The sequence below is a fragment of the Giraffa tippelskirchi genome, chromosome 1, assembly GCF_054371585.1.
Source record: "Giraffa tippelskirchi isolate mGirTip1 chromosome 1, T2T-mGirTip1v1.2.pri, whole genome shotgun sequence".
Classification (NCBI taxonomy): Eukaryota; Metazoa; Chordata; class Mammalia; order Artiodactyla; family Giraffidae; genus Giraffa; species Giraffa tippelskirchi.
In genome coordinates this window covers 136,652,902-136,670,882 of record NC_137275.1, presented here as the reverse complement: position 1 = coordinate 136,670,882, position 17,981 = coordinate 136,652,902, and the positions used below count along the sequence as shown (strand labels likewise).

Genomic DNA, 17,981 nt, shown 5'->3' with positions numbered 1-17,981 from the left:
CTATGTATGTGGGTATGCCTATCTATCTATCCATCCATTTATAAATAGCAGCGCTAGTTGTCAAATGATTGCCTCTTTGTTCCAAGTCTGCTGCTGTTTATAAGTTGTGATTTGGGGTGAACATTGCAGACACTTCACCTTTGAGAGCACGTTCAATATTGTTGTTCAGTCGCTAAGTCATAACCAACTCTTTGTGACTCCATGGACTACAGCATGCCAGGCTCCTCTGTCCTCCACCATCTCCAGGAATTTGCTCAAATTCATGTTCATTGAGTTGGTGATAGTATCTAACCATCTCATCCTCTGCCAGCCCCTTCTCCTTTCACCCTCAATCTTTCCCAGCATCAGGGTCTTTTCCAGTGAGTCAGCTCTTTGCGTCAGGTGGTCAAAGTATTGGAGCTTCAGCTTCAGCATCAATTCTTCCAATGAATATTCAGCTTTGATTCCTTTAGGATTGACTGGTTTGATCTCCTTGCTGCCCAAGGGACTCTCAAGAGTCTTCTCCAGCACCACAGTTTGAAAGCATCACTTTTTCAGTGCTCAGCCTTCTTTATGGTCTAACTCTCACATCTTTGTGTGACTACTGTAAAAACCATAGCTTTGTCTATACGAACTTTTGTCGGCAAAGTGATGTCTCTGCTTTTTATGCTGTCTAGATTTGCCATACCTTTCCTTCCAAGGAGCAAGTGTCTTTTAATTTCATGGCTGCAGTCACAGTCTGCAGTGATTTTGGAGCCCAAGAAAAGACAACCTGTCATGGCTTCCACTTTTTCCCCTTCTATTTGCCATGAAGTGATGGGACCAGATACCATGATCTTCATTTTTCAATGTTGGTTCAGTGTTAGGTTTTGTCAATAGAAGGGGCTAGAGAGACACTGCGGCAGAGCAAAGAACCAGGCTTTTGCTGTGCACTTTTCTCTTCTTCCTTCAGCTGACCAGTTGCTCGTGGTGAGTGGGTGGCCCAGTGGCTTTTCATTTCCAGTTAGATTCTCCAGCACTTGGTAGAAATCTTCATGCAGGCCAGTTACAATCTATCGGCACTCCCTTAGGTACCTTCCAGTGGACCAGCTTCACCCCATGGCACCTGAGTGAACCTCACCAACACCCCACCACATGACTCCAGCAGCTCAGCTCTGGCCCACAGCACCCCTTGAATTTAAGGATTTTTTTTGTATAAATTTTTTCTCCTGTTCAAATTCCTGAAGTGATGTCTTGTTCCTGACTGGACCCTTCAGTAACACAGTTACTGAGCTCCTGTTATGTACCAGACTCCATGGTGACAGGGTTCCTACCCTCAAAGCCCCTACAGTTTCCGTGATGAACAAGTCAGGTGTTAGGTTTGGCAGGGAAACCTGTTTTAGGATGAAAATCATGGGGTAGGGTCAGCATGTTTACAAGGAAGTGACATTTCAACCCAAACTAAAGACCGATAGAAAGTGGCCAGATGAACAGGCAAGGGGAAGAGTGTCCCAGCAAAGGAACTTGATGCTTGTCCTAGACTAGTGTAAGAACGAATGGCGGTTCTAAGACCTGCCACTGCTAAGGGCTGGGAAAAGAGGGCGAGATAGAAGTGGAGGCCGGGTCTCTGAGAGCAACCACAGACGACCACATTTGAGATTCTAAACTTGACTCAGTAGGCATGAGGGTTATTGAATCATAATTTTTTTTTTAATTTTTAAATTTTTTAAAGATTTTTTTGATGTGGACCATTTTTTAATGTCTTTATTAAATTGGTTACAATATTGCTGCTGCTTCTTTTTTTGTTTTTAATATTTTGGTTTCTTGGCTGTGAGGTGTGTGGGATCTTAGTTACCCAACCGGGAAACCAACGTGCACCCTTGCATTGGAAGGTGAAGTCTTAATCTCTGGACTTAATCTCAGGGAAGTCCCCGAATCATAATTTAGACTGGTGCTTCTCAGTAGAAACATGTAGGGTACTTAAAATCTGGGCTGACCCCAGACCAATTAAATCAGCCTGTCTAGGAGTCTGGGGTATAAGAGGTATCAGGAAACTTTAAATTTCTTCAAGTGATTTCATAGTACAGGCAAGGCTGAGAATCACTGATCTTGAGTAACCAAAAAAAACCCAAAAAAACAAAAGATGGTAATGAGGGTTAAATTACCAATTGAAGGACAAAGCCCATTTGTTAGTTAGTGAAAGTTTTCTAGTCTAAAGATTAAAGTAATCTATAATTCTGCTTCATTATATCAAAGTCATTTAGAATTCCAGAGGCACTGATTTTGGCATTGTTGCTAAATAGAAAGTGGCTACAGGTGGCAGATATTTTTGATGTAAATTTCCTCTGATACTCAAGGCAAGGGTGATATCACTGTGGAATTAGGTAAATATTTAAAATGAAGAAAATTAATGCAGCATGGAATTTGCTAGTGAATTTTGCTTTAGTTTTTTAAAAAAAGGCTTCAGATGGTTAAACAAATATTTACTAAGTGAGTAAATGAGTGAATGAATGACCTCTCTGTGATTTGATTTTGATTAAACAAAAACGAGCGTATCTGCCACCTCTTGACTAAAATTAATTAAACATCAGTTTCTCATCGGAGAGTAACCTCAAGATAAAACCAGCTCTCAAAGCTGTGTTTGACTAACTTAGGAAAATCTATATTTAGCAGGTGGGTGAGGACTACCGGTACCTTTGATTTTGTTTTTTTTCCTGGCACTAAAAACTCAAGTCAGTTTCAAAAGAATCTTAAGCACTTTGTTTGGCTGCATCGCTGCTTCTGTTGCTTTCTGACCCACTGTGCTGACCTCCAAACCATGCTGTTTACCTTACTTGAGAGGCTGAATCAGATGTACCACCTCCAGAGACTACACAGGTTAAAGAAAATAAAAATCATTAGATTTTGCATTACAGAAGCATTATAGGGAGCGAGGACTGAATTCATAACATAGCCACCACAGATCAGCTAATCTCTTTCAGTGGGACACGGTTCTTGTCTGATCATGTGGGCTGGCGGTGGACCCACATGTGGCTCTCAACAGAGAAGAAATCAATTGATTATCAGGGGTAGTCTAGTCAATCCATAATGTAGCTGAAACATGAAAATTAATGTTATTAAAATTCCCATTCAATCATATATCCCCTTCTGGGGTACTTATTTTCCTATCTATCTTTTGACCCTCTAATTTAGAAGATGCTGTTGTACATTTTTCTCTAGTACTTGGTTGCATGCTTGCAAATAAATCTCCATGAGTATAAACCCCACTGAGATTATAGTACCAAGCTCATTATAGAATACTTCCCTTTTATGCACATGCCTAGTGAGGAACTAGGGTCAGAGTTGGGATGTGCAGTCAGTGCCTTTGGAATTACATTGGATAGTGGCTTGGGTTTATAAGTCATTCCATAAAGAAAACATGTGACCAAATCCATGGTTATTGTAAAATATTATAATATGCTGTAAAGTAAAAGACCACATCATTCCCTGGGGTTTCACTGTAGGGTGTTTTATACTCACTCAGCTTCCTCATGCATATTCCATCGCTAAATTGCTGTGATTTAGGAAACTATGTGTAATGGTATCTGAGTTAGGAAAAAGTAGCAAACAAATATGTTCTCAGCATAATGTATGAGTGGTATGTACGATGTATCATAATGTGTGAATGGTACCTGAAGACTCAAGAACAATTCTTAGTGGAACATAAAAGTAAGTGGAGAATGTTATCTTAATGACTGAGAGAATTAGGAAATCTCCTAGTTGCTCAAATGAGGCTCAATAAGACCCATCATTAGAGTTCCACTGATAATTACCACTATCTATATATTATTGTCTATGCATGAGTGCTCAGTTGTGTCCAACTCTTTGTGATCCCATGGACTGTAGCCCACCAGGCTCATCTGTCCATTGAATTTCCCAGGCAACAATACTGGAGTGGGTTGCCATTTCCTCCTCCAGGGGATCTTCCTGACCCAGGGATGGAACCCATGTCTCCTGTGTCTCCTGCATTGGCAGGCAGATTCTTTACCACTGAGCCAGCTATACTGACCTCCATTTTGCTTATGGAAATACAATGCTGGGTTCTTCATTAGTCATCCCATCACTTACATCTCTCATTAATAGTCCCATTGAAAATATTACTCAGCCATAAAAAGGAATGCATTTGAGTCAGTTCTAATGAGGTGGATGAACCTAGAGCCTATTATACACAGTGAAGTAAATCAGAAAGAGAAAGACAAATATTGTATTTTAACACATATATATGAAATCTAGAAAGATGGTATTCATGATCCTATTTGCAGGGCAGCAAAGGAGACACAGACGTAAAGAAGAGACTGGGTCAGAGTGTGGGAGGGAGAGGGTAGGATGACTTGAGAAAGTAGTATTGAAACATATACATTGCTAACATGTAAAGTGGATGCTGCTGCTGCTGCTGCTGTTTTGTTGGTTAGTTGTTTCCGACTCCGTGCGACCCTATGGACTGCAGCCCCACCAGGCTCCTCTGTGCATGGGATTCTCCAGGCAAGAATACTGGAGTGGGTTTCCATGCCCTCTTCCAGGGAATCTTCCCGACCCAGGGATCAAATCCAGGTCTCCTGCACTGCAGGCAGATTCTTTACTGCTGAGCCACCAGGGAAGCCCATGTAAAGTGTATAGTATAGCTGGTGGCAATTTGCTGTATGATTCAGGGAACCCAAAACCTATGCTCTGTGACAGCCTAGAGGGGTGGGATGGGGAGGGAGGTGGGAGGGAGATTTAAGAGGGAGGTCACATGTGTATGCCTTTGGCTAATTCATGTTGATGTATGGCAGAAACCAGCACAATATTGTAAAGCAATTATCCTCCAATTAAAAATAAAATTAAAAAAAATAGCCCCATTGGAGAAGGGAGGTAGAGGAAAGAGAATTGGGATGTATAAGCTCTAGCTTTTAGGCTTAGCCACTGAATAACTATGCAGCCTTTGGAAATTCCTTTGCCTTTTGGTAGGAGATAGAGGTTTGGAGGGGACTCTAAACTTTTTAGCCAACACAAAGGAATCTTTGGTGGCAGAGCCTCTTGTGGATTCAGCTTCCTTTCCTTGTAGGCACTTCCCCTTCTTTAAAGAAAGAGCCAGATCATTATTTATGATATAACCTTTTCTTTTGCTGGGCAGCTCCAAAGATTTAACAGATTTTATTTACATGGAGCTAAAATCTGTTCATATGTAACATCCACCTCTTGATGCTAGTTCTTTGAAAGATGGGATTTGGCACATAGAATACACATGCAAATGTTAGTCATAATCATGGTAACTATTATTAATAATCCCATATTACACCATCACCTTGGGGGAAAAAAACTCTTTGAAAAGCTAATATAGCAGTAGAAGGAACCAGTGTTTGGAGTTAGAAGACTTCAGTATGAATTCTACCTTCTAATGAAATGATTAAAAGGTAGAAGTATAAATTCTACCTTCTAATTATTAATTAGAATTGATTGATTAATTAATCTATTTTTTATGAGACTCAATTTTCTTATACCTACCATGAGGGGAATTTCTATCTCATAAGATATTATCTGTATAAGCTGTGATTGACTTTTTATATTTTTTCAGATTTTGGTTTGTTCTGTTTTTGTGGTGACAGTCGTCTCATTCCTTATAAGTCCCTCCCTCCCTCAGTTTCGAGACCTTTGAGATGGATTCTGACATGGCAGACCCACTGTAGCCCGTGCCCTTCTTTGTGTCTCTTCTCCTCTTCTGCTAACCCCTATTATACCATGTTAATGTCTGTTTCCACTGCTCATCGAGAGAAGACTTGACATCACTGCTTCTTTTCATCAAACTGAATTGGTTTACCTATATGTGCCGTGCTGTGCTAAGTCGCTTCATCTGTGTCCGACTCTTTGCAATGGGCCATAGCCCGCCAGGCTCCTCTGTGCATGGGATTCTCCAGGCAAGAATACTGGAGTGGGTTGCTGTGCCCTCCTCCAGGGGATCTTCCTGACCTAGGGATCGAACCCACGTTTCTTGTGTCTCCTGCATTGGCAGGCGGGTTCTTTACCACTAGTGCCATCCCTGGGAAGCCCTCGTTTACCTGTAAGGAGGATTAATGTGAAGATCACATGTTATATTGCAAGTGAAAATAAATTTGAACAGATGCTGTGTCAGGTGAAATTAAGGCTGAATTGTTGCTATTGGTTCCCTGTTAAAGAAAAAGCACTCTCTTAGCATCTAGAAATACCAAGATGCACTGTGTTTTACACCTGGAGTTAACATGATATTCAATGTCAACTATGCTTCAGTAAAAAACAAAAAGGAAAAAAAACAATGATGACATAGTGAAGAGTAGAAGCATGTTATTTTCAGCTGATCTAAGATGGTTTCATAAACTTCTGTGTTTCTGAACCTAATTGATGATTGACTTTGTAAAACACACAAGATTTTACTAGTTCTTCTTTTCCATCCTACAGATTATTTCTAAAGGACTAGGGTATTTCCTCTAGTACTGTTTAATTCTGGAATCTTTGTTCAATTTCTTTACCGATAGAATACAGATCTCTTCTAAGTATTTGTAAAAAGGATCTTTTTTGTCGTTGTCAAAGTGAGAATCTTTATTTGTTAAAACTCATAATACAAATTCCTTCATCACAATACAACACCATTTCATCTTTTTTTTTTTAGTTTCGATACCAGCATCCTTTTGGACAAGGATCAGAGCATTTTCCTGTAAAGGGCCAGATAGTAAATATTTTTTAGGCTTTATGGGCCATAAGTTCTCAGTCACAGCTATTCTACTCTGGTGCTGTATTGCAAAACTAACTCTAGACAGTGTGTAAACGGTTGGGCATGGCTATATTTCAATCACACTTTACTTACAAAAGTAGGCAACTGGCCAGACTTGGCCATCAGGCAGTAGCTTCCTAACCCCTGATTCAGTACATGGCTACTTGAAGTGTGCTCTGTAGACCAAATGTCAGCATCACTTGGGTGGGAGCTTAGCAGAGATGCAGAATCTTAGGCTCCATTGAGACCTACTGTCTGGATTGGATTTTTTTTTTTTTAAGATAGAAGTCTATTTCTCACTTACTTCCCTGAATGCGTTTTGATGAATGTTCTGGTTTCTCTGAGCATTGGTGACTTTCCAGCGAACAAGGAAGAGAATATGGAGTGTGTCTTGGAGATTTTATTTATTTATTTTTGGTTACATGTGGCCTTTCTCTAGTTGTGGTGAGTGTGGCTACTGTCTAGTTGTGGTGTGCGGGCTTCTCATTGCACTGGCTTCTCTTGTTGTGGAGCACATGGTTCTCTAGGTGCACACGGGCTTCAGTAGTTGCAGCACATGGGCTTAGTTGCTCTGCGGCATATGAAATCTTCCCAGACCAGGGATCGAACTGGTGTTCCCTGCCTTGGCAGGCGGACTCCTAACCACTGGACCACCAAGGGAGTCCGTGGATCTGCATTTTAGCAAGAGTTCCAGGTGATACCCAGGCATGTGTGAGCTTGAGAACTGAGGCTGTAGATGAGTAGCACAAAGGAGACATCTGGGAGCATATTGAAGCGCGCCTACTGGGGTGGGTTGCCTTCTCAGAATGCAACTCGCGGGCCTTTTCCAGTCTCTCCTTCCTTTGCCAGTTTTCTTCCCCTGGTACGTTCTCACCCACTAACTGCCTGCTCTGCTTCGGCTGTCAGCTTGCCTCACCACCTCCTCAGCCTAGCAACTGCTCATTCCCCAGCTTCTCTGTGTCCTCAAGGGAGGGTGTTGGGAACTCATCAGATGGAAAGGATTTCATTTGCTTGCAGTGCTGCTCACTGTGATTTGGAGGTGTGATTTGTAGATTTACCCAGCGCCCCAGCGCCCTTGCCACCCCCCACCCCCTCTTCTGTGCCTGCCTCTCCTTTCAAGAGTTGATGTAAATGGAAAAGGAAGCTCCAGGAGCTGAGGTGGTTTCCCTTCCATGTTGTGATGCTAAAGAGCCAACACTCGTGATGAACACTTCTCAGTCACATAATAATGGTAACAGCAAGAAAAAATCCTAAAGAGTACCTGGGAGCAAAGCAATTGAGCTGTTCCAGCATTTTCTTAAATGGAGCCCGAAGGCCTTAATTATGATGTATGTGTCTTCAGGTAAGACTTTCAAGCAATTTGGAATAGGCAGTTATGTAATTTTCCTGCTGTTCTCTCCTCCCCTTTCTCTTTTATCTTTCTTTATTAATATAGACACCTACTGGAATGAAGGGGCCCACACTCAATTTTGCATCAATTCAAGTGGGTGCAAGTTGATTATTCAGCCCAGAAATCTGATTAACACTCTCCCTCCCCTCTACTAGCCCACTCAGCTGCATTCACTTTTCTGCTTTTCTGGTATGGAAGATGCCCTCTGCTGGCTCCTGCCCATCCCATACTTAATACATGCAGTGACAGACAACTTATCTACCTGGGGCCTGGTAGCTCTTACATAGTAAGTCCTTGATGTGTGTTTGTTGAAAGCATGCCTTTTCTTCCAGGGCAGTACCTGACACTTGGTAACAGACCTTACTGAAATCTGAAATGTCCACCTCTTAATCTTTCTACTGTCTTGTGATACCCTAGCATGGGGTCCTAGACAAAAATGCCAAGTAAAAAATTTTTTAAAAAATAATTTATAGTGCCTGCCACTGTACATTCATTTTCTCATTTAATTGTCACCATAAGTAGTTACTACTAAGATCCCTATTTTAAAGCAAAGGAATCTGAGGCTTATCTGAAGTTACGATTAGAAAGTGGAGGAGCTGAGATTTGAATCCAGACAGTGTAACAGGAATGGAAATCCTCTTAACCACTAATAATACTGTAGGGTTCATGGTAGAAATTTAGGGTATATGGGGTTTTCCAGTGACTACCATTTTCAGAAACTTGGAAGTATCAGTTGCAAAGTGAGTCCTGGATATGCACAGGAGGCTATCATGCATGGGTCATCAGGAAAGACATTGAAAGCAGCTCTGACATCCTATTAGTCCCACTGAAGTGGAGCAATGCAAAAATCAGGGGCCCTAGTACAACTGGAAGCATAGCTCTGGTAAACACACAAATTAGTGGTGGTTCCCTCAGAGTTAGCAGTAGACTCCCTGTAGTCACCTTTCACTTTCTCCTTGATAAGAGGTGTTCAGGCTTCTCACCAAAGCCTCTAATGCAAACCCAGGATTGCTAGCTGTGCTTCTTGGTGTAAACAGTGCATTAATGGTGTGAAAAATTGCAACTCACAAGGCCTTCCTTGAGCAACCGTGGTGACAAACAGGCTGCTTCTGCTGCCATGGGGGCAGGTCTCCTGGCAGAGTATACAACTCCTGAGAACCGGAAGAGCCTGGTTCACCTCGAATGCATGGAAATTAGCATTCTGTTCAGATTTCTGTGGTCATCAGCCTGAATATTTACTTGGAGCCCTGCTGTTTCAGGAAGTTACCGAGGCCAATAGATCTGGGAGAGAGAGGAGCCAGAACAACATCTCAGCTACTCTGCAAGATCAAACCTGAAAGAGAGGTGAAAAACAGCACACTGTATTTTTCTGTTCCTCTGATTAATAATGACAACGCACCATTATTTATGGGTGGATGCCACAGAAGTTACCTTTCTGGATGGTGCACTGAGAAATGTGAAATCATTTTATGAAATTCAAGTGTTAAACACAAATGCAAGAAGGATGTACTTCTGGTGAACACTGGAATTGCTCCTGGAAGAATAGAAGGGTTTGGGCAGACAAGGAGAGGAGAAAACAGTGTGGTGAAGAGACCAGCATGTACACATAAGCTGACAGCAGGTTCTGTCTTGAATGTCATGTGCAAGCATTGGAGTGGAGGAAGCTACCAGGGTGGTTTAAATCCATTTCAAAACAGGCCGTGATAACTTGCAGCACCCACCTCTCCTGAGAAGACATCCCTGTAACTGAGCCAGGGCGTTTGTTTCAGTCTGTTGACCTCCCTCAGACAGCATCTAACTTCCCTCGTTCTCCTGCTCTCCCATTGCTAGCCAACACCCTTCTATTGACACCTTTTAATTCAGATCTATTCAATTACTCAATAGATATTTATTGAACCCTTGCCACATGTCAGACACTGGGACACAGATAAATAAGATGGGCACTGCCCTCAATGTCTGGTAGGATGAGAGACAAACACAGGCAGGAAAAGGGTGTTATGGATGGATGCTGTGAACTTACTTGTATGGTGTATAGTTGGGAAAGAAGGGAGAAAGGAGTGGGTCCCCTCTGAGAGGGAATAGAATGGAGGCAGAGCCAGAAATTCCTCAGGCAGGTCTTCTGTAGGCCTAGAGATGGTTTTGGCTCTGCAGGGATCTTTGCTTATTCCTGAGCTGATCTATTGCATCCGGTCTAGAAGGAAATCTTGTTTTCCTTATTTCCAAATCAGTACTGGGTTCCATGCCAGGCACCGTGCTAGGAAGTATGGATTTGGGAACTTACAGTCTAGTCTGGCGGCAGACATACAATTAATTCCTTGGTGGCTCAGCGGTAAAGAATCTGCCTGCAATTCAGAAGACACAGGTTCTATTCCTGGGTTTGGAAGCTTCCCTGAAGGAGGAAATGGCAACCCACTCCAGTATTCTCGCCTGAGAAATCCCATGGTCAGAGGAGCCCAGTGGGTTACAGTCCATGGGGTCGGGAAGAATTGGACATGTCTGAGCACCTCTGCATGCGTGCACCGAAGTCCAGTCCAGAAAAAATTAGGTAACCTTCACACGTGTTACTGTCTTGAAATATGTCTAGAGTTCTTTGCCCCTGACCTCCTCTTCCACTTCATGGGACTAGCTAGGACCCTGATTTCATGGTTGGGTCAAGTTGTTACTTGCTCTGCAAGTCATTGCTGAGCCCCTGGGAGGGCTGCACTTCCTAGTTGGGTGCAGTCACATGATCTGTCTTGGCCCAGGAGAAGTAAGCAGAGTGACAGGTGATATACAGGTGGACTGAATGCTGCTGTCAGGCTCTCAATGCTCTCCTTGTTCCCGTGGCTTAACATTTAATGCCATTGGAGGTGATGACTGTCTTATCACCTGGGTCCCTGTGTTACCATGATTAGTGGAGGTTGTTGGTAAACTGCAGTGGACAACTAGGGTTAGCAAGGAATAAACTTTTGTTGTTTTAATTCTCTGAGATTGTGGGTTGTTAATTACCACAGCATAACCCAGTGTGCTTTGTGGCACATTTTTTTGAGAAGGCCACCAAATTCCACTAAATAGGTTAGGCCTCTCATCTGCATGCATGATTGCTCCCTGCACACACTCCTTCATTTAAAAAAGAAAATCATGCTTTATAATGTGTTTAACAGGTTAGGCTATAAAAGGAGGAGAACCATACTTGTCTTGTTTATTACCATATCTCTAGAGCCTAGCACAATTATTAGCATATATGAAATAAGTAATTTTTGATGAATGAAGGAATGAGTGAACAAATGAACTGGGGATTGTTGTATGGAATCATAACAGTTTTGAAGAGACTCAACTCTTCATAGAAATACGAAACGGCTTAAAGTCCTGGGAGCTTGTCAATAACTTCAAATAACTTTCTCCTCTTCCACCTCTATTCTCACCACCGACAAGCTTAAGATCAAATAATTCTAATTCCAATAGGACAAATTATAGTTCCCAAAGGAATCAATTTTGCATGATCTGTTTGTTGGAGCACGAATTTTCTCTTCACCGACCCAGCATTTGCTCCCTTGCCTTTGCCTGCGTTGGAGGAAGTACAGTATCCCGCAGGATGTTGCCCTTGGGCCTCCAGTTAGACCATGAGCCTCTGATGTGGACAGTAGCTCACAGACTCTGGACCAACACACATCTCCTGAAAACATCTTTGATGAAGCACAAACACAACAATTAACTAAAGCAGGTAAAATTGTGTCTTGGGAAGATAATGAGGTTTGCTTCCCTGCCTGTGTAATTTTGCCTGTGTATGTCTGGTATCCTGGCTTGGATCTCATCCAGCCCACCCCAGGGGAAACATAGCTGGTATCCTCCACAGCACTTTAATGAAGCACCCACCTGTGCTAAGAAAAAAAAACATCAAAGTTGCTCCAGCTTCAAAACAAGTTAAATTTTGGCAGCTTCAATTTGGGGGGCAGTATAGGAAACTAATGACAAGAGCACAAGAACCCCTGCCATTGTGTGTCATGAGTATCCCTGAGCCCTGAGTTTTAGCACATCTATTTCATACACGATATCTGCATTTAGTCTAGGACATCGGAGACGCTAGTGGTAAAGAACCCACCTGCCGACGTGGGAGTCATAAGAGATGTGGGTTTGATCCCTGGGTCGACAAGATACCCTGGAGAAGGGCAGGGCAACCCACTCCAGTATTCTTGTCTGGAGAATCCTATGGATAGAGGAACTTGGTGGGCTACAGTCCATGGGGTCGCAAAGAGTTGGACATGACTGAGGTGACAGCACGCAGCACGTGGGAGGCACAGGGGACAGGCAAGCTGGAAGGTTCTTCTACTCTGGCTAGTGGTCCAGAGGCCTGTGTTCCTTGAGCAGACTGGGCAGGCTGGGATGTGATGCAGCAAATGCCAAGGCGCCCACCAATCATTTCCAGCCTCTCTCACCTGTTCTTGTCCTGGCATCTCCACCAATCACTTTCAGCCCCCTCTTAGCTGTTCTTGTCCTGGCCTCCAGCTGACTGACAGTCTCTTCTGCCTCAGGTATAAACCTGTTTCCAGCACTCACTCTGAAGCCCGCTAAGCACTCATGCACAGGGGCATTGGCTGCATGGTTGATGCAAGCATGGTCCCTGCTCACTGCCTCCTCTCTCGTTAATGCTTGCTTCCAGTCCATCCATCTTGTTGCTAGTTTTTATTTCCCTGACTGTTTGGGATTGCCTGTGTTCTGCCATTATAGGACTACTCATCCTTATTTTCCAGTGACAAGGACAGTTTCCTTTGTACAATTAGGGGCAAACAAGTATAAATAGCATGATTTATAGACCAGAGTGCCCAGTGGGGGGGAAAAAGCTCCGAAACCTCTGTAATGTTCATCTAGAGATACATACAGTCACAAAATCAGGAAATGCAGAAAGTAGGTTGTCCATTTCAATGTTATTTGTCTTCAAGTTGGAAGGACAATTCTGTTATATTGAAGAACTTACTATGAAGCTATGTCAGCGTGATAGCGAATCCATTTTGGCACATCTGCAGTGGGTGGGTAAAAGCATAATGCTAAGGAAGGATGTCTGTTCAAGCCCTAGTAGAGCTGTATGTTTCCATAGGTCCTATGGCCAGAGACAGCGGCTTCATCCTGAACATTATTGCTCAGAAAGGAGCCAGGGCAGGGGCGGGTATATGAAGAAATCAATGATCATAGGCATTGAGGCAGTGCACACAGTGTGCTTAAGAAATCCAAGCCATATGCCTGGTCAATATCCTTTGGTTCTATCTCAAATCAGTTTTTGAGTTCAGTTGATTGGAGGCTTCTGTTCAGAGTTTATTTGTGGTTCTGAGCCTGATCGCCTTGAACCACTCAGTCAGCAATTCAATCTGTTTGTAAGCCGATGGAGAGCAAAGGGCCAGCATGTCTTATTTGTCTTCTTTTCCCAGTCCTTGGAAGGAAGCTGCGCACAGAGGCACTCTGTAAGTGTTTGTTGAAATTACTGAACTACTGAATGGAGAAGAAGGACTAATACATGGTGAGCACCTACTGGGCATGCTAGGCACTGATAATACAGTGATGAATAGAACCCTCTTTGCCCTCAGGAATCCATATTCAAGTCTTTCCTCATGAATAATGAATGTAGAAGACGATCTGGACAATGGAACACTGAATTGCCCGAGTTCATTATTAATGACTTGAAGGAGGCTTGTGGTACATTTTTGGCCATCTTTTCTTCTGCACATATCCTTAACCTACTGGGAGATTGGAGAGATAGGTCTCCAGCATCCACTTGGATATGGCATGGAAACCTGAAACCAACACCTCATTTTCCCTTCTCTTGATCAATAGATGGCTCATGTTGACTCAGAGCAAAGCACTCATTGATCAGGCTGGTCCCTCTTAGAGAAATGCTAATTCCCTGTTTTGGGGTTGATGTCTGGGATCATCTCACAAACACACCATGGGTCATGCCTGCAGTCTAAGATGTTGTTCAATAGCTCTCAGGTCTAACTCTGTCACCTTAGTGAAAATGAGGCTATAACAGAAGGCACCTGGGAAGTTCTGAGTGTTCCCTCCTCATGCTCCCTTTTAGCATCTGTACATCTCTTTTCCATAGAACTTGTTGTTGCAGAGTGATCATTTATTGCTGTGTCTTCTTCTCCTGTCTGTGAGCTCATTGAAGATCCAGACTGCTGTATGTGTCATTGACCCAGAATCACCTGCAGGGGGAGCTCAGAGCCATGATGCCAAGGGGGAAGCATTCCCTGGCAGAAGCAAGGCAGTTAAAACCTCTGGCTTCCAGAATTGAAAGAGACACGTGTACCTCAATGTTCATCGCAGCACTGTTTACAGCAACTGGGACATGGAAGCAACCTTGATGTCCATTAGCAGATGAATGGATAAGAAAGTTGTGGTACATATACACAATGGAATATTACTGAGCTATTAAAAAGAACGCATTTCGACGTTCTGGGAGAATGGCATTGAGACATGTGTATTGTCATATGTGAAACAGAGCACCATTCCATGTTCGATGCATGTGACAAGGGCTCAGGGCCGGGGCAGTGGGATGATCCAGAAGGATGGGATGGGGAGGGAGGTGGGTGGGGGGTCCGGGAAGGGGAACACATGTAAACCCATGGCTGATTCATGTCAATGTATGGCAAAAACTATTACAATATTGTAAAGTAATTAGCCCCCAACTAAAATAAATAAATTTATAAAAAATAAAAAAATAAAAAAAATAAAAAAAAAAAGAACGCATTTGAATCAATTCTAAGCAGGTGGATGAAACTAGAGCCTATTATACAGAGTAAAGTAAATCAGGAAAAAACACCAATATGGTATATTAATGCATATATATGTAATTTAGAAAGATGGTAATGACGACCCTATACACAAGACAGCAAAGAGACACAGATATGAAGAACAGACTTTAGGACTCTGTGGGAGAAGGTGAGGGTGGGATGATTGGAGAGAATAACATTGAAACATGTATATTACTATATATAAAATAGATGACCAGTCCAAGTTTGATGCATGAAGCAGGGCACTGAAAGTTGGTACACTGGTACAACCCAGACGGATGGGATGGGGAGGGAGGTGAGAGAAGGGGATCGGGATGGGGGACACATGTACACCTATGGCTGATTCATGTCGATGTATGGCAAAAACCACCACAATATTGTAATTAGCCTCCAATTAAAAACAAACAAACAAACAAACTTCTGGCTTCCACTTTCTGTTTTGGGGTTGCTCCAAGCTTAAAGGACGTATCTGTTTTGGTCACATCTTCTGTGTTGCTAATTTGCTGAGATAAGCCCAGGAGTCCTCTTTGCCCTACACTTTTGAAAAAGTCAAACAGGAACCAGAGTGGGTCCTGGGAAAATCAGACAGGAAGAGGGGCTCATGCAGGGCCACTCACTGCAGTGGCAGGGGTACCAGTCACATGGAATATAATGTGAATGGTGTGCCCTGGAGCTGCTTCTGTTAACAGTTGCCTCCCTCCACCTCAGTGGTCACTCCTGTGCAAAGGGGCTGCCAGTTCTCCAAGATTAGAGAGAGGATGGAGGCTTAGAACCTTAGCCTTAGCAGTGTTTGCCAGCAACCTGCAGTGTATTGGCTGGGTGACTATGCCTCAGGGCTCTGCGGTGGGGACAGTCAACAGGAAGAACACAAACCTAGGCATACTTTACCATCACTTACAGTCATTGTCTTGATATCTTATTTATCTTGTTATCAGCCTTAGGCAGCCAGCCCATGGTAGATCTTCAACAAGTGATGGGGAAGGACCCACTGGATGACCACAGCTCGTCCTACATAATCCCTCTTACACAGTTATGCACAGTAAAAAGAGACACCTGTGTCTCTTATGTCTCCTTCATTGGCAGGCGGAATCTTTACCACTAGTGCCACCCGGGAAGCCCAGCATAAGTTGCTTAATAGTTATTATTATGCTTATTATGATACAGGTTCGATCCCTGAATCAGGAAGATCTCCTGGAGGAGGGCATGGCCACCCACTCCAGTATTCTTGCCTGGAGAATTCCATGGACAGAGGAGCCTGGAGGGCTACAGTCCACAGGGTCACAAGAGGTATGGACACAACTGAAGTGACTTAGCATGCAAGCATCTATGCTAGGTAACATTATCCCCATTTTTCAGATGTGGAAAATGTGGCTCAGAATTTGTGCAAGGCCATACGAGTAATAAAGCCAGAATCTGAAAATGATTCTAAAGTTTATGTTTTTTTTTATTATTATCTGTCCTCAAAACCTGCATCTTTGCCTCCTTTGTGTCCAGCACCTAGTTATCCTTTTCCACCATGTTTGATTTCTCACAGACTTTTGGTATGACTATGGTATGCCACTGAATTTCTAGTTTTCATCCTGACATTCTGGATCTGTCCTGTCCAGTGTGGTAGCCAGATGTAGATGGTTAAAGTTTGAATTAATGAAATCAAATTAAGAATTAAGCACTAGGCACACTTCAAGTGCTCAATGGACACATACACGTAGTAACTACCATGTTGGATGGCACAGCTATGAAATATTCCATTACTGAAGAAAGTTCTGTAGTTCTGTGATGTCCTAGATATTGTTATCTCTGACATCTGAATGTCACAGATTGAGTCCCCCAGGAAATAGACTCTGTGGCAGAGATTTACATTTAGGAAATTGACTGGGGAGTGGTCTTGGGAACCAGTCTGGGAGTGAGGGCAGTAAGATTAAGCAAAGGGAGAGGCTGAATTGTGAAGCAGCTACAGAGGGGGCCTCAGTGTATCTCAGGGAGAGCTCTGAACCTGGGATGGCTCTTCAGAAATATCTGAAATTGAGGCAAGTGTGCCAAATCTCCGTTCCCCTTCTCCAACAGTCATTGGATACTGGCTGACCCACTCTCCTCCTGAGAAAGGGGCATGTCCTTGGGGAAACAGATTTCTTCCAATAAGGGGGAGTCCCAGGGAAGGGACTCAGCTGTGAGCTGTCAGATGCCAACACTGCTAGCAGCTGAGGAATAAGTGTCTCAGTCCCGAAGGAGCAATGGGGTGGCTCAGCAGTGTCCCCTGCATGGCTCTGTTGGAGCTTTAATGCTCTCTCACGTTGTAGTCTCCTGATAACTGGAGGTCTTTGCTCGGGGCTTCTGGCTCATCCACTCCTTTCTGTGGCTGTTCCTGTCCAGTGTAACACAATTGATGGACCATAAATGAGAGCGTTTTTCAGAGATTCAACATTGTTTCTATCTTTCAAATGATGGTGCTAATTAAAGCCTAAACCAAGTGATTTTGGAGCCATATATAAGTTATCTCTTCAGGTCTTAATCTTCTCACCTTTAAAATGAAAAGAAAAGGTGGAGTGAATAGAGAACAACTGTGCAGCTAGGCTGGCATCAGCAGTCTTCTGCAGTGCAGTGTGCAGTGCTGAGCACAACAGTTGTCTTTGGGTGATTCTGATTCTAAGTAATAGAAATCAACTCAAGTTAATCTAAGCAAAAGGGAAATTTATGAGAAGGACACTAGTGTATCTCATGAAATCCAAGGGCAACCCAGCTGGAGTCCCATCCATACTCTTATAACAACTATCATGTTAGGTAGAACCACTTTTGCCCCCAATCAGCATACTCATGTGTGGAAAGACCTCTGTTAGTGTTGGACTCTTGGCTACTTCCCACCCCTTCACTCACTCCTCCTTGGGCAAGGGTGACTTATCTAACTGGAGAATTTGGAAGAATAAATTGGGCATATTTGGCTTATCCTCTTGGGGATCTATCTGCCTGCTGAGAACATACACTCTGCTCTGCTTCTTCATCCTGTATGTTTTAAGATGCCTGAAAGGTGCTTTAGGGAAGTGCTGTGGTGGTCCAGCACTGACTGTGACTGGAAGGGTAGTTCTGCCTAACCTGAAGTTATGAACTGGGA

The 17,981-nt window shown here is 43.2% G+C and overlaps 1 protein-coding gene across 5 annotated transcripts in view; it reads left to right on the top strand.

Moving 5' to 3' along the window:
* The window catches only part of LOC145509321 (uncharacterized), a 403,057-nt gene that overhangs the window by 156,242 nt on the left and 228,834 nt on the right, over positions 1–17,981 (top strand). The window contains exon 4 of one of the 5 annotated variants that reach the window (XR_014056003.1): positions 16,040–16,162. The exons of 3 other annotated variants lie outside the window; for them this stretch is intronic. The gene's annotated coding sequence lies outside the window, so the exon portion shown is untranslated. Of the gene's footprint in view, positions 1–16,039; positions 16,209–17,981 lie in introns of all 5 variants that reach the window. One more of the 5 variants, XR_014056009.1, reaches the window with a different exon arrangement.